General features: G+C 43.5%; 1 protein-coding gene across 3 annotated transcripts in view; it reads right to left on the bottom strand.

The window, feature by feature from the left end:
- The window catches only part of LOC134345733 (netrin receptor UNC5C-like), a 376,269-nt gene that overhangs the window by 351,344 nt on the left and 8,768 nt on the right, over window positions 1–16,157 (bottom strand). The window lies entirely within an intron of this gene.

Genomic DNA, 16,157 nt, shown 5'->3' on the forward strand with positions numbered 1-16,157 from the left:
TCCAATAATGGATAAAATGGAAAGTCTATTGCTTGAGTGGATTGATGGGTGTACAAAGCGTGGTGTTCTGTTAAGTTTTTTTACTTAAGGAGAAACCAGTCAGTCTTTTTAATAAGCTGAAGCAGAAAGCACCGGACAATGGTGATGAAAGTGTTGTGAAAGTGGAATTTAAAGGTAGTCATGGGTAATTTGATCGGTTTCCGAAGCAAGGGCAGCTTCATAGTTTAACATTTACCGGAGACAGTGCTTCGGCTGATACTGAAGCTGCCGAAAAGTTCCCAGCAGAACTGAAGTTCGTATAAGCAAGTGCTTAACCGTGGCAAAACTGCAATTTATTAGAGTCTTCCTGATTCCGCTAAGTGAAACTACATTGTACGTACATTATTTCTACTTTATATAGGCTGTGTATTTTTATGTGTTATTTGGTATGATTTGGCAGCTTCATAGCTTAAAAGTTACTGGAGAGAGTGCTTCTGCCAAGAGTGCTTCCGCCAAGATGTGCTGCCATGAGATTTTCGCTGCGCTAGACAGTGCTGCAGAAAAGTATTTCTACTTTATATAGGCTGTGTATTTATCATATCATTCCTACTATATGTTACTGTTATTTTAGGTTTTATGTGTTATTTAGCATGATTTTGTAGGTTATTTTTTGGGTCTGGGAATGCTCAAAAATTTTTCCCGTAGTAATAAATGGTAATTGCTTATTCACTTTACAACATTCTGGCTTACGAACCATTTCATAGGAACTTTCTACCTTCGGATAGCAAGGGAAACCTGTATATCCCAAGATAAAATATAATAAGATTCAAACAATGTCTGGCAGAAATATGCACTAATGCCATGCCGGACACACAATTAAGAATAATTAATTTCCAAACCTTGAGAAAAAAATGTTGGAAGTGAAGTGCCCCTCTCACGGCATTTAAAATTGTGGATTTAGTGGATATGGATTAATTTCTATCCTGACGGGCATTTTCCATTATCAATCACTTCCTTATCCGTTAGAAAAATGAGGAGAAGAAGCTGATTGGATGAATCCTGTCTGTCAGCCAATCAGATAATAAAAAGTCTACTTTCCTCTGATTGGCCTCAAATAGGCATATCAGAAGACCAATGGTAAATGCACATTAAGGGTGTATGTCTTTAGCAACAAACTGCAACAAAGCTGGAAACCCCAGAATTAATAGGATGCCCCGGCAGATCTCTAAGTATGTGTTCACTTTTGCTACCTGTTTACAGAGCAGGGGCATTGTTGGCAAGCCTGCCATTCATTGTTCATCTCAAAGTGCCTCTGTGAGGGTGGCATTGAGTCATGGGATTGGGAGTGACTGTGAAAGAAACCCTAGTGACATGCTGCAGTGCATTTTATAGATGCAGCCAGCGACAGAGGGAGAGAATGTTTAAGTTGGTTTGTTGTTACATGTACTGAAGTTCTGAGAAAAATTTTGTTTTGCATGCCATCCTTGCATGTCATTTCATCACATCAATCAACTGAGATAGCACAAGGGAAACCAAAAACAGAATCCAGAATAAAGCGCTATATTTACCAAGAAATTTCGGAGCAGGCAGACAATAAGGTGTAAGGAAATAATGAAGTAAATCCTACTATGGGACCATTTTATTATGCGGGGGGGGGGGTGCACTGGGTGGATGGCTGCTTTGCTCCAGATACTTTAAAGGGTTAGTTCTGCCTTTGCTAGTAAAAGTTTCCAATCAGTGAACATCAAATCGAAGTTCTTCTCTTAGCCGATAACTTTCAGCTAACAGTGAGATTGCACTAATATCAATCCTCATTTTAGAAAGAAACTGAAAGGCAACTAATGTACACTGGGTCGGCCACTGGCATATACATTGGGGAGACCCATCGTAAATTGGGGGACCTCTTCATCAAACACCTCAGCCCCGTTTGCTTAAAGTGGAACTTCCCAGTGACCTAATATTTTAATACCAACTCCCATTCCCACTCTGACATGTTGTTCTATGGCCTCCTCTTGTGCCAAAATGAGACCATCCTCAGGGTGGAGGAGCAACATCTCATATTCCACATGTGTAGCCTTTGTGTAACCTGATGGCATGAATATAGATTTCTCCTTCTGGTAAAAAAAATTCTCTCCACCTCCCTTCTTCCTCTATTCCCCACTCTGGCCTTTTATCTGTTCTCATCTGCCTATCACTTTCTCTTGTCCCCTCCACCTTCCCTTTCTCCTACAGTCCACTCTCCTCTTCCACCAGATTCCTTCTTCTCCAGCCCTTGAATATTCCCACCCATCTGGCTTCACCTATCACCTACCAGCTGGCTTTCTTCCTCCCTCTAACTCCGTCCACATTTCTATTTTGGCATCTTCCCCTTTCCTTTCCGGTCCCGAAGAAGGGTCTTGAATGCCATTTTCTCCTCTTCCCAGCTAGGCACAGCTTCTCCTTCTCTGACTCGCTCACCGGCTTCCTCAACACCCCGGCCCATGGCTCTGAACAACAAACAGATCACTGATGCGGTAGACCCGTTTACCCATTGTTCTTGGAGACCAGTATAGTCTTACAATCATAAAAAAACACATTTTAAAAAGAAAAATTCACCTTGGTTGGCCCTGAGAGGCCGTTGTGTGTTTGAACACGCTGCTGTCTTTCCAGAAAAGGGATATCACTTGGATTATGAGAAAAGGAAAGGGGATTACATTTATATGTTCAATTAAGTATTTTTGAAGTACTTTTAATTTTGTGGCTGAGTGCTATTCTTTGCAAAATGGATTTCCTAGTTAGCTACAGTTCGGCCTCAGCGTGAGCCATTTTCTCAGGAAAGCGGCATCTATAATCAACGATCATCAGCAACAGAACACTACACACCTTTCACCTCTTGGACTTGTTTTTGCACCAATATCACAGTCCAGTATAATCTACCTATATATAATTTATGGGTGAATCTAAGTGCCTGTGATGCTGCCACAAGCAAGTTTTGCATCGTGCCGGTATTTTGCAGTACTTGTGCATATGACAATAAATTTGATCTGAATTGAAATGGTATTGCCCATGCAGAGGCACTGAAAGAGTCCTTCAAAAATAAAACATTGATCTATCAAGTGAAGCAAGCTGCTTCTGGTTACTGGTACAGCTACCATTAACTGCACTGAGTAGAGTTTTGATCCCAGCAGCTCTATTGGATATTTTGTTAAATGTTTTAAACACTTTCAACCAAACAAGGAGCCTTTCTTCCCGACACTTTTTCTCATAAAACTGCAAGTAACAGTGGTCCATTCATAAGCTGCATGCAGTGGTTAAACCCCCAACTGTGCTCCTCTTGCACAGGGTGCATGCCAATGGTCAACAGGGGAACAGTAAAGGGGTTTGGACCACACTGCTTCCCCTCCCATCTCAGGACCTGACATTTCACCATTTCTTCCAAAATCTCTTAACAGCCAATGAAGTAAATTGAAGATTAGTCATTATGACTTCACTGGCGAACCGTTTGCACGCAAAGGTGAAACTCCCAGTTTCATGGAAACAAAGGCCTGGAATTTCCTCGCTAGGGCAGGCAGTTCTGAACAGGACCACTGGATATTCATTGACAGAACACCAGGCCCGTCATATGAAGCCCTGAGAGTGGAGGAATGGATCAGCAGTCCGTAGCCATCAGATTGTGTTTCTCTGGACCCTGTATGAAACTATCCTGTAGTTAGGTAGCAGAGAGTGACTGTGTCCATGACCTCCATGATCAAAGCTGTCTAGGCACATGGGGTTGTGGGGTCACAAACTGAATTAAGGCAAAACATGTATTCTGAGTTCAAGCCCTTTAAATGCAGAGAAGGCAATGTTTCACATTAGAATCAGATTTATTATCATTGACTTAACTGCCGTGAAGTTTGTTGTTTGTGGCACCAGTGGTAATGCAAAGTCATAAAATTACTGTTGACTACAAAAAGAAAGAAAGAGTGCATAAAGAGGGAATAACATGGTAGTGTTCATGGGTCATTTAGAAATATGATGATGGAGGGGACAAAGCTGTTCCTGAATCACTGAGTGTGGTTCATTAGGCTCTTGTACCTCCTCCCTGATGGTAATAACGAGAAGAGGGCATGTCCTGGACGGCAAGGGTCCTTGACGATAGCTGCTGCTATCATGCCTCTTGATGATGCCCTGAATGGTGGAGAGGGTGGTGCCAGTGATGGAGCTGGCCAATTCTACAAGCCTCTGCCGCTTCTTGCAATCCTGTGGTTTGGAGCCTCCATACGAGGTTGTGACGCAACAAGTCAGACATTTTGTAAGAGTCTTTGGTGACCTCCTCAGACTCCGAGCGAGGTAGGTCCACTGACGAGGCTTAGTTATAGTTGCATCTAGGTGTTGGATCCTCCAAGGTGTTGATTCCCTGGAACTTGAAGCTGCTCACTGTCTCCACCACTAACCTCTCAATGTGGACTGTTGTGAATTCACCTGACTTCTCTTTCCTCTGAACCAAGCTTTCCAGATAAGTGAGACTGAATTTTGTGTGTAGCTCTACTCATGGAAGCCTTCGGGGGACGTTCATGCCACAAATAGCAGTCCATGCCACCTCACTGAGAAATCCTAATCCTCCTGTAAATGTCCTGAAACCTCTTCTCCCCACATTCCCACCAACTCTCTCCAGATTCTACCATTTACTTACATACTATTTATAGCAGCCAATTAACCTCCCATGCTCTCCTCTTTCAGATGTGGGAGGAAACTAAAGCACTGGAGGAGGTCTGCACGGTAACAGAGAACGTGCACACTCCACACAGGCGATATCTGAGGTCAGGATGGAACACGGGTTAGGAGGCAGAAGCTTTGCTAATTGTGCCACTGTGGCCTAATTCCAAAGCCTTTAACTTTTTCTCTTTCTCCGAAGATGTTGCCTGAATTGTTGAGTATACAGCATTTTCTCATTTCCAGTCATCAGCATCTGCGATCTCTTGCTATTGCCGTTCTGTCTGTCTATTGATTCTTGTACAATCTTATCAGAATTCATGCCATCCGCGGCCTGCAACAGAAACCTGTGGCACTGACTGACGGGGAGGCAGGCAGCCACTGACTATGCAGGAGGATGGAAATGAGGTTGCTTGATTAAGTTGGTTGCCAAGTGTTGTCGTCCTTGGTGAAATGACATCAGAAGCAAATAATACAATGGCCTTTTATGATGTGATGACATTCTCACAATGCAAAGGACTTTGTAGTATCAGACACAGTAAGAAATCTATCTAGAGAGATCAAATTGAATTGAATCACAACTTTAGAAGGACACTGACTTTTCTGTAATCATGTTAGGTGAGCAAAGAGGCAGCAGTAGTTAGGTGTAAGAGCTTGTAATCCGGAAGCTGAAATTAATGATGCAGTCACAAGTTGAGATCTCATCTCAGCTACTAAATCTCATTAAATACATTCAATTTTGGCCCCATTTTCTTCTCAGCACTCAAAAGCATTCCCAATGCACAATCAACACACATCAAAGTTGCTGGTGAACGCAGCAGGCCAGGCAGCATCTCTAGGAAGAGGTACAGTCGACGTTTCAGGCCGAGACCCTTCGTCAGGACTAACTGAAGGAAGAGTTAGTAGGAGATTTGAAAGTGGGAGGGGGAGGGGGAGATGCAAAATGATAGGAGAAGACAGGAGGGGGAGGGATGGAGCCAAAGGCTGGACAGGTGATTGGCAAAGGGGATATGAGAGGATCATGGGACAGGAGGTCCGGGAAGAAAGACAAGGGGGGGGGGAACCAGAGGATGGACAAGGGTTTTCATTGAGTCAGTCCAGCAGGTAAAATGGAACTTAGGTCAAAAGAAAAGAGAGAGGAAGGGAAAAGAAAGAGAAGGAGGGGAAGGGACAGGGTTGAGGGGGTGAGGGAGAGCGAGGAAGAGAAGGAGAGGGGGGAGGGAAGAATAAGAAAAGGTAGGACATGACAGAAGGAAAGGGAGGGAGAGAGTGAGAGAAGAGAGAGATTGGGCGTGTGAGGGGTAAAATCAAGCAGCTGAGATAGGGAGAAAAGCAGAATGAGTGGAAGAGGGTAAGAGAGTAGGGAAAGAGATAAGATAAATTAGAGAGGAATGGAGGGGAAACGATGTAGAGAAAATGGAGATGAAGGAAGGAGAGAAGAAGTAAAAATCTTAATGGAAAGGGGAGAAAGAGAGAGGAGGGAGCAAAAGTTAAAAGGGTGGGAGAAAGGTTGGGAGAAAATAGAAAGAAGGGGAGACAGAGAAAAGCAGCAGAGAAAGGAAGAGAGAAGGGGAGAGAAGAGGGAGCAGTGCATGCATTTATGTAACATCCTTCGCATCCCTTTCCGTTTTTCTCAGTGGATTTTAAATCCAATGAAATTTATGTAAGTAGTGCAGAATTGAACCCTATGATTAAAACTGGAGGCTCACCATTGGCATTTGCCCCTTTACCTTCCCTCAGCTCTCGCCTCAGGATAAACCACCTGTCTATTGCTCCACAGCTCCCTCTGTTGGCACCATTAAGATGCAATGTCACCCCACTTGGTTGATTCCAAGGGTCACTAATGCAGTGGGGTCACTGGTGGGATGGCTGGGGTACGTGAGAGAAGAGGTCACCCTGTTGGTGCCGATTGTGCCTGAATGCTGAAGAACTTTTGCCTCAGGGTGCGATCATGGGTTAAAGTCACACTCGAATGAGAAACCAGGGTCAATACTGAAGGTGTGCTATATTGTAAGAGGAGGTGGCTATCTGCTGATGTGGAGGTCTTGTCTCTTCACATACCCTTGTGTCCTTAACCAGTATCAGCATATATAACCCAGGCATAAGGCATACAGCATGCAAACAGATTGTGCACAAGTCCACGCTGACTGTCGAGCGCTCTTTTACACTAATCCCTATTGGTTCTTCCCATATTCCCATCAACTTCCCCCAGACTTTACCAACCCCACCCTCCACACTGAAGGCAATTTACAATGGCCAATTAACCTATCAATCTACAGGTTTTGGGATGTGAGAGGAAACTAGAGCACTCAAAGAAAACACATGGTCTCCGGGAGAATGTGCGAACTCCACCCAGAAAGCGTTGAAAGTCATTGGAGTTGTGAGGTAATGACTCTACTAGCTGAGCCATTGTGTTCCAAACTTTGTGGTCATTATCATATTCCTGTGTTTGCAATACTGGCAACTGTGCTTCCCACAATGCAGTAGGAACTGCCAGATTTAAAGTTTCATTGGCTCAAACTGTTTGGAGAAAGATTAAAGATTTTCATTATCAATTCATGTCCTGGTTCAGAAGACAACGATGGACACAGGAGCAGCCTATCCTTTAGATATATGATGACAGGATCTATCCTGGGCCTAACACATTGAAAACACACCAGCAGCTCTACTTCACTAGGAGTTTGAGATTAGGTATATCACAAAGCACTCCTGAAAATTGTATAGTGGAGAGCATTCTGACTGGTTGCATTACAACCCGATATGAAGACTCAAATGCATAGGATCACAAGAGGCTGCTGAGAGTTTTAGGCTTAGCCAGTTCCATATTGGGCACAACTTTCCCCACAATCAAGCACCAATTCAAGAGGCAGAGCCTAGGAAGGTAGAATCCATCAATAAAGACTCTCCAGGACATGCATTCTGCTCATTTCTACCATTAGAGAGGAGGCACAGGAGTCTGAAGACCCACATTCAATCATTCAGAAACAGCATTTTCCCTCTGCCATCATCTCCCTGATTGTCCATGAACGCTACCTTGGTATTCTTTCTTTTTTCTCTGTTATTTAGTTTGTAATTGACAATAATTTAATGTCCTTGAATTGTACTGCTGCCACAAGCTAACTATTTTCATGTCATATAAGACATGATAATAAACACAAGAGATTCTGCAGATGCTGCCAGTCCAGATTAACACACACAAAATGCTGAATGAACTCAGCAGGTCAGGTAAGGAATAAACAGTTGACATTTCAGTCCGAGATACTTCATCGGGACTGAAAAGGAAGTGGGGAAGATGCCAGAATAAAAAGGTATGGGGAGAGGAAGGGGGACAAGCTAGAAGGCGATGGGTGAAGGCAGGTGTGTGGGAATGATAAAAAGCTGGTAAAGGAGTCTGAGAGAGCAGCGAGTGGGCCATAGGAGAAAGGGAAGAAGGGGTACCAGGGGGAGACGATAAGCAGATGAGAAGAGATAAGAGGCCAGAGTGAGGAATTGAAGAAGGAAGGGGTAAAGGAAAAAAAATTACTGGAAGGGGAAATCAATATTTATGCTATCAGTTGCTCCTCTGAACAGAGATTGGCCTTATCGTGGCAAAAATGAGACCATGGACTGACATGTTGGAACAGGAATGCGATAGGAATTGAAATGGTTAGCAATCAAGAAATTCCGCTTTTGGTGGATGGAGCGAAGATGCTCGACAAAGTGGTCCCCCGATTTACGTTGGGTCTGACCAATGTAGAGGAGGCCACATTGCAAGCACCAGGTTCAATAGACGACACTAACATATTTGCAGGTGAAGTGTTGCCTCACCTGGAAGGACAGTTTGGAGCCTTGAATGGAGGTGAAGGAGGAGGTGAATTGGCAGGTGTAGCATTTCTGTCACTTACAGGGATACGTGCCAGGAGGGAGTTTAGTGGAGTGGACGAATAGCCAAGGGACAGAAGGTGGGGTGAGGTAAATATATACTTGAATGTAGGATCCCATTGAAGATGGCGGAAGTTGTGGAGAATAATGTCATGAAGTGGTAAGTGAGCACAAGAAGAACTCTATTCCTGTTAAGCAGGTGGGAAGATGGGGTGAGCACAGATGTCCAGGAAATGGAGAAGATGGGAGTGAGGCTAAATAGTGGAGGAAGGGAAACCCCATTCTTTGAAAGAGGACATCCTCGTTGTCCTGGAAAGGAAAGCCTCACACTGGCAACAGATTTGACGAAGACAAAAACACTGAGAACGAAGAATAGCATTTTTACAGGAGACAGGGTGGGAAGAGCTATAGTCAAGATAGCCGTGGGAATCAGTAGGTTTATAAAAGTTGTCAGTAAACTGTATACCTCCAGAAATGGAGACAGGGAGATCAAGAAAGAGGAGAGAGGTATCAGAAATAGACCGAGTGAATTTAGGGTCAGGGTGGAGGTTGGAGGCAAAGTTGATGAAATTGACGAGTTAGCATGAGTGCATGAGGCAGCATCAATGCAGTCGTCAATGTAGTGCAGAAAGAGTTGGCGAGAATGCCAGGGAAGAGTTGGAATATGGACTGTTCCACATTGCCAATGAAAATGCAAGCGTAATGGGCCCATGTGGATACCCATGCCTACCTCTTGAGTTTGGAGAAAGTGAGAGTAACTGAAGCAGAAATTGCTGAAGGCGAGGACCAGGTGTGACTGCCACACAGAGGCTGGTGCTGGAGGGGAACTTGTTGAGAAAGAAGTGAAGAACTTTAAGGTCTTCTGGATGGAGGATAGAAATGTAGGGAGTTGAAAGTTGTTGAGATCAACAGCACGTGAAGTGTCATGGATGTACCTAGGTGGGAGGAGACTGAACTAAGGGGAATGAAATGGAGTCGAGACATGTTCACTGGGACGGGAGCAGTCAGAGACAATAAGCCTAGCAGACAGTCAGGTTTGTGGATCTTGTGTGGATCTTGAAATGAACAGTGCAGAGTAAGGGAACTATGAGTTTGGTGCAGTGGATGGGAGTTCTCCAAAGTTGACGAGGTTAATGATGGCATTAGAGACAATTTTCTGATGGTCCAGAGTAGGGTCCTTTTCAAGAGATAAGTAAGTGGAATTGTCTGACAGTTGCCAATAGGCCTCAACAAGATAGAGGTCAGTCTTCTTCACTACAACAGCACACCCTTTGCCTGCAGTTTTGATGGTAAGGTTGGGATTGGTGCAGAGAGAGTGGAGAGCAGTTCATTCAGGGGGGTAAGGTTTGAGAGGAGAGAAGAGTGTTTTAGCTGAGCCCCTTGATGCCTCATTGGCAATTAGAGATGAAAAGCTCCAGAGCAAGCAAGGTATCCAAGAAGAAGGAGGGATGGAGACAGCAGAAGTGGTCTTCAGTGTAGTGTGTGATAATAAGCCTGATTCTGATTCTGAAGTTAAAACCATATATGTTCAAGGTCAAGTTCAAGTTCAATTATCATTTAACCATATGTGAATATAGCCAAACAAAACAGGGTTCCTCTGGGGCTGAGGTGCAAAACACATTAGCAACAGCACACAGCACATAGCACAAATAGCACATATGGTTATGATTTCGGAAAAACATGCAGTCACAAAGAAAAGGTCTCTGAGTGGCATGACTACAGAATTGATAGTAAATTGTCCCAGTCCAGCTTGTTCTTGCACCCAACACTAGAGGGCAGCACCAAGTGAAAACTGGAAAACAGCACTGAGCAAACACTGGAGGGCAGCACCGATGGGAGGGACTGACCTTCAACCTATGTCTGGATTCCAGCGTGTCCCACAGAGGCTCTCCCACACTGCTTCAGTTTCTCCTATGCACGGCAGAATCACATCATCAGAGGCATCTACAATGGGTGATGTTTCAGGAAGGCAGCACCCATACTCAGGGACACCCACCCCATCTAGGCCATATCTTTTCATTGCTGATATCAGGCAGGAGGTACAGGAACCTAAAGACCCATACCTTAATGTTCAGCAACAGCTTTTTTCTTACTGCTATCAATTTCTTGAACAGACCAGAAGAAACCCAAACACTACCTTGGACTAGATTCTTTATTTTCCTTCTCTCCATTTTTAATCAATCTTTATGTTGCATATGTGTACTTTATGTATAATTTACTGTATGTTAATTTAAGTTCATGTTAACTTATCTTTGTCCTTGTACCGTGCTTCTATTGAAAAAACTTCATTTTCATGGCACTTATACCCTGTCTCCGTAATGCCCTTGGCAAGAATAAACTTGAACATGAAAATACCTATTCAGTTCAATGTCACTTCACTGAAGTCGAGAACAGAGTATTTGGTAACCTGGATGGAGAATCTGGGCCGCATCCCAAGAGGGTGAGAGAACAGAAAGGAAATAGTGGAAAGAGCAGGATCTGAAATCCAACCCATTTCTGTCAGAGTGAGGATGGATGGGGGGTCTCAAATCAAAGAAATCCTAGAGTGATATGTACTGTACTCAGAAAATCTTTATGGCATACAGTCACTGGTCATAGGATATGGCAGTGTAAGGTTACAAAACTAGCAGCCATAGTTCAGGACCATTGATCCGGTGACATGTGTTCAAATCCCATCATGGCCACTGGGGATTTTAAATTTAAGTAGTTCAGTAAAACTGGGATTAAAAATAAAACTACTCTCAGGAATGGTAATTACACTATAAAGCAACTATTTGTTGTAAAGTCCTTTCTATTTCACTATTGCCTCTCAGGGAAGGAGCTCTGACATCCTTGTTTGGTTTGTCCTGTATCTGTCTCCCAACACTCTGTCTACACTTCTCACTGCCTCAGAAAAGCAGCCAACATAATGGCAAGCCAACGCTAGAGGGAAATCGCATCGTTGAAAACCTTCTCTGTCTGCCATGCAAACTGGGATTTCCCAGCGACCAGCCACTTTAATTCCACTCCCACACTGATATTTCTGTCCATAGTTTCCTCCACTGTCAAGTTGAAGCTACAGTACTGTGCAAAAGTCTTAGGCACATATATGTAGCTGGGGTGACTAAGGCTTTTGCACAGTACAGTTGTAATTGTATGTATCGCATTGTACTGCTGTCACAAATAAAAACAACAAATTTCATAACATATGTGAGTGATGATAAACCTGATTCTGATATGGGTCTCTATTATGGACTGAGGGTGAGAAGGGGGCAGGGAGAGGGGAATCATGGATGTGAAAAGGGGAAGGGACAGAGGAGGGAGTCAGAAGCACCAGAGAGACATTCTGTAATAAACCAATTGGTTGGAATTAAATGACTTTTTCTGGTGTCTCAGGGCTGGGTGTTTCTATACCCACGCTACCCACCGTCCCTGGCATTCCTTCTCTGCCAACTGTCTCACACCTCTCTCGCGACACTCCTCTCTTGCCATTCCCAATTATCTTTTGCTACCGCCAGATTTACAATCTTGTTTTCCGCTCCACATTGACAAGTACAATACTGTGCAAGAACTTAGGCACCCTAGCTCTATATTATGTACAAATATATGTTTAAGACTTTTGCACAGTCTGTAGATATAGATTAGAGACACAGCACTTCATGTCCACTTTGGTTGTCCCCAACCTGATGACAAAAACATCAATTACTCAAAATTCTGGTAACCACTCCCTTCTGTCTCTTCTTTTTCTCTACTTCCCTCTCCCTTTCCCCTCTCCTGCCCTCTTTATCTTCCCAACACCGACACATCCCTCCTGCTAGTAATTTCCTCTCATCTCCTTCCATTTATTCCATGGTCACTGACCTCTCCTATCAGATTCTGTCTTCTTTAGCCCTTCATCAATTCCACGTATCAGCTCCCAGCTTCTTACATTATTCCCATGATCACCCCTCCCCTACCTGCTTATCACCCTTCTCATCTGGATCCACCTGTCACTCACAAGTGTTGCTCCACTCCCCCCCTCCCCCATCTTTTATACAGACTATCTCCCTTCTTTTTTTCCGGTTCTGATGAAAAGTCTTGACATGATATATTGACTGTCTATCTCTCCATAGATGCTGTCTGACGTACTGAGTTCCTGATGATTTTTTTGTGTTGCAACATAATCAGAAACCCCTTCCACCTTGGACATTCTCTCTTCTACCCCTACCACTCCTATCAGGCAGAAGATACAACAGTCTGAAAATATGCAGGATCACGTTCAAAGACAGATTCCATTTCACATTTGAATGGACCCCTTGCATATTAAGGACGAACTCTTAACATCACACTGGTGGCCCTTACACTTTATTTCTCTACCTGACCTGTACTTTCTCTGTAACAGTAATGCTATATTCCATATTGTTGCTACTTTTCCCTTGTACTCCCTCAATGAACTTGCAATTTGAAATGGTTTGTAATGTTTTCACTTTATCACTTGATTTGACAATAAGAGCAATTACCAATTCACTTCCTCTCAGTTCAGGATAGACAATAAATGCCAATGATGTCAACATACTGCGATGGTACAAATAAATAAAAATCATTATTTCCAATTCAATTCTGAAATAATCAGTGGAAATGAATAGATGGCATTCTCTCAATTGTATTTAGCACCAGAAAGCAAAGACAGATTTCAACTATCCTGTTACATATGCGATGAGATAATACCCTGACTGATGAGTCAATGATCAGTGTTTAATAACTAGTGCAACAGTTGGAAATCTCCAGTGGGGGAGAGCTGAGAGAATGTTGATGTTCCCCAGCTGCCCCTCCCATGCAGTGAGTTCATTCAGAACAAAACCAGTAGATTTCCTGTTACTAAGCGAATCAAGCTTGAAAGTCCAAACATCCAGACTTCAGAATGGCTTCTTCCCCACATTATCAGACTTCTAAACCAATCAACTCTTTCACAACTCCTTCCCAGTGACACCACTTGGTTATTCCATAATATTTTTGCACCACTTCAGATTGCACTACAATCTTTGCACCATCCTGCTGTTTTACGCTCATTGCTGTACTAATCGTTTTTATTATTATCTTGCATACTGAACAAGGAATTTAATGGGATTTTGGTGTATATGACAACAAGATAATCCATGTTAATATTTGCTAAACACTTGGTTTATAGTCATTTATGCCTTGGCAATTCAAGAGCTTGTTGAACTATAAATCAGAACTCTCTGGTTTGTTATTCTATGCCCTGGTAACTCCCATGATCCAGCAGGCTTTGAATGGAGTTGTAGCATGGAAACCATCCCTTCAAGCCAACTCATCCATGCTGACTGTGTTGTCCAGTGAGCTAGTCCCATCTACCTGTATTTGATACATAGCCCTCAAAACCTCTCCTCTCCATGTATCTATCTAAATGCTTTTTAAGTGTTACTTATTTTATTGATCTTTTATTTAGAGATACAGCACAGAACAGGCCCACTGGGCTGCACCACCCAGCAACGCATTGTTTTATCTCTAGCTTAATCACAGGACAATTTACAATGATCAATTAACCTATGAACCAGTACATCTTTGGACTGTGAGAGGAAGCCAGAGCACCCGGAGGAAACCCATGTGCACACAGGTAGGAGTGTACACAACTTGCTTACAGATGACGCCGGAATTAAACTCCGAACTCCGATGCCCTGATCTTAAATAGTGCCACATTAACCATTACGCTACCATGGTGCCCCAATGTAGCTAATGTGCCCACCTCGACCACTATTTCCAGCAACACATTTAACATCTATTCTGTGAAGAAGTTGCCCCTGTCCCTTTGAAATCTCTCCCTTTTGATCTTAAACCAAGCCCTCTTTTTTTTTGTGATCCCCTCCCTGGGAAAAGGACTATGAGCTTTCAGACTGGTTATGCCCCTCTTGTGATCTTGTATAAGTACTGTACATCAGGTTACCCCTCAGTCTTCTGCATTCTTTGGTACAGATCTAGTCCAACGGACGAATTGGGCTGGCACAGTGGTGTAGTGGTAAGAGCAATGCTTCACAGTGCAGGCGGCCTGGCTAAGTCCCACCACTGCCTGTAAGGAGTTTGTACGTTCTCCCTGTGCCTGTGGGTTTCTTCCAGGTGCTCCAGTTTCCCCTCTCAGTCCAAAGATGTACCGATTGGTAGGTTAGTTGGTCATTGTAAATTGTCCCGTGATTAGGATTGGATTAAATTCGGGGATTGCAGGCCCAGCATGGTTTGAAGGGCCATGACGAATCCCAAAAAATAAACAAATAAATAAACAAATCTAAGAATTATAAGTAATTAAGTTCTGTCCTAACCTGTAGCTAATTAATCTAGCAGTATAACTTTTGTGATTTTAGCCGACACTTTACCAGCTTATGAAAACTTTGGGTTACAGACAGTTCTCAGTACTTCCAGTTCCCACCATACCTGAAAAGAACCATTCTGTTGCTCAGACTATGACGATCAGTAGATATTTCCTGTGTCCCAATCTCAGCTGATGGGAGAGTTTCAACATATTCTTATTAAATGTTATGAGGGTCTTTGCTTCCAGCACTCACCCAGGCAGTGTGATATCCATTCCACTCCCCTGGGTGAAAAAAAAAATCGTCTTCCTATCCCTAACCCAATATACATAATGAATATTCAGGTCCCAGGGAGTTGGTGCATGGCCAAGTGGTTAAGGCGTTCATCTAGTCATCTGAAGGTCGCTAGTTTGAGCATCAGCTGAGGCAGAATGTTGTGTCCTTGAGCAAGGCACTTAACCACACATTGCTCTGCGACGACACCGGTGCCAAGCTGTATCAGCCCTAGTGCCCTTCCCTTGGACAACATTGGTGGCGTGGAGAGGGGAGACTTGCAGCATGGGCAACTGCTGGTCTTCCGTACAACCTTGTCTAGGCCCGCACCCTGGAAACCTTCCAAGGCACAAATCCATGGTCTCACGAGATTAATGGGTGCCTATAAGGAAGTAGAGGAGCAGAAGGCAGCTACATAGGTAGATAAGACAATGAAGCAGATATACAGATAAGCAGATATGCCTTCAACAGAATATCAGAGCAGGAGGGTTATGGTATACCGAGGACAATATAGCACTAGAAAGGCCATTTAGCCTGCTATTCTGAACCAACCAATCTCTTGGCCAGCAAATAATTCAACTCAAGGCCACTAAGAGAATGGTCAGTGATTACTGTTGTTGCCCTCTCCATGGAGCATAGAAGACTGAAGGGTAATCTTACAGAAGGATATTGAATCTTGAGGTGCATAGGAAAGGTGAATGCACACACTTTCTCCCAGCATTGGGGAATCAAGGACTTGATGGTTTGGGTTTAACGTGAGGAAGTAAGATTTAACAGGGTCCTGGGAAGCAACATTTTGCACATGAAGGGTGGAGAGTATACGGAATGAGCTGCCAGAGGAAGTATTTGAGATTGAGCACATTTAAAAATACACTTGGATGGGTACACGGATAGGAAAGGTTTAGAGGGATACAAGCCAAATATGAGCAAATGGGACTAGCAAAATGTGAACATTCTGGTAAGCATGGACACATTGGACCAAAGCACCTGCTTCATAGTTTATGACTCTATGACTCCATACATAAATGAAATGTTAAAGGGAGGAAGCTGTGGATGAGAAACTTGCAAAGGAGAATGGATGTTCACCTGGGG

Source organism: Mobula hypostoma, chromosome 4, assembly GCF_963921235.1.
Source record: "Mobula hypostoma chromosome 4, sMobHyp1.1, whole genome shotgun sequence".
In the NCBI taxonomy this organism is placed as follows: Eukaryota; Metazoa; Chordata; class Chondrichthyes; order Myliobatiformes; family Myliobatidae; genus Mobula; species Mobula hypostoma.